Source organism: Myotis davidii, unplaced genomic scaffold (assembly GCF_000327345.1).
Source record: "Myotis davidii unplaced genomic scaffold, ASM32734v1 scaffold46, whole genome shotgun sequence".
Taxonomy (NCBI): Eukaryota; Metazoa; Chordata; class Mammalia; order Chiroptera; family Vespertilionidae; genus Myotis; species Myotis davidii.
The window spans coordinates 11,160,485-11,161,681 of NW_006383006.1; the positions used below are offsets into that span (position 1 = coordinate 11,160,485).

Consider the following 1,197-nt stretch of genomic DNA (forward strand, 5'->3'; position numbering starts at 1 on the left):
GAACATTAATGAAATGTTAGTTCATATTGTTTTTATTATTCTTAGTAATAAAGAATAAATACCATAGGAGCTTGGGAGTTTCTATAGAAAAGGTGAGATGTGAGGACAGTTTTGTAGGGTTTGTGTTAACTTTGGGTAGAAAAAGGGAATAGGGGTAGGACTCCAAGATTTAAGCTGAGGCTTCTATTTCTTCCACATGAGCAAGGGCCTAGACAGGTTGGAGCTGGAGTGATGAGTGGTGTGTGTGTGTGTGTGTGTGTGTGTGTGTTTTGTAGAGGTCAAGGAGTCAAAAAGGAGACTCCCTAGACTGGAGGAAAAATCTTTTGTGGGAGCAGTAAACTTAGACAAGTAGAACAGGCCATGAATATAACCTTTCAGAGAGTGACGCAAATAATCCACTCATGCAAATAATCCCCAAGAATGCAGCATTCTTTTTACTAACTTCTGATTCCCCGGGATGAGGAAGGTGGGTAGAGAGGGGATGCTTGTTTCTGGTGTCTGGAATAAAAGCCTCTGATGGGGACGTATTGCGAATATACTTGTAGGAGAAGCTCAATGCTTTTCAAAGTGGGAAACATGGCATCATCAGGGATTTCTGTGTACCGGCCTGGAAATGCTAGGCTTCAATCTAGGGCAGATTTGAACTTTTGCAACTCTCAAAAATATCATCATTCCTGAGGGCGGCAGGCTCTGCTGAGAAAAGCTGTTCTGTTCCATAGGTTAGCACCAGCCTAACAGAGTTCCTGTGACCACTTACGACTTAAAACAAACTCAGCCTTTGCATGTTTTTGCAACATCCCTATAACTATGGGTTGTTTAAAAATAGCTATGCCCCAAAGAGTTTATTTCCAACATCTGACATGATTGTAGTCTGCAGCGATTTGTTATGTAAATAATGGTAGCAGAGTAGAAATACGCAAAAACATTGCCCCTTCTCAAAGCCCAATGGAGTTAGTGCTTTTGTCAACTCTGGGTTCCCAATCTGGGGGTTGTTTGTCTGTTTGCGGTGTGTAAAACAGAATACTCTATGCCTGCCTCAGCTTTTCTTCTGAGGCAGCAGCAATTTGCAAAGGAACTCTTGTTCTTCCATGGTGTCCCTAACTTTCTTTCGCAGACCACTGTGCTTCGGTGTGGAGAGGGGCTTTAACGTGGTGGCTGTTGAGACGATGCTGTGAATATGTGTAAAGCAAAGGGAAG

At 42.7% G+C, this 1,197-nt stretch overlaps 1 protein-coding gene across 2 annotated transcripts in view; it reads right to left on the reverse strand.

The window, feature by feature from the left end:
* Positions 1 to 1,197, reverse strand: part of FMN1 (formin 1) — a 398,649-nt gene that overhangs the window by 70,432 nt on the left and 327,020 nt on the right. The gene's annotated exons all lie outside the window — the stretch shown is intronic.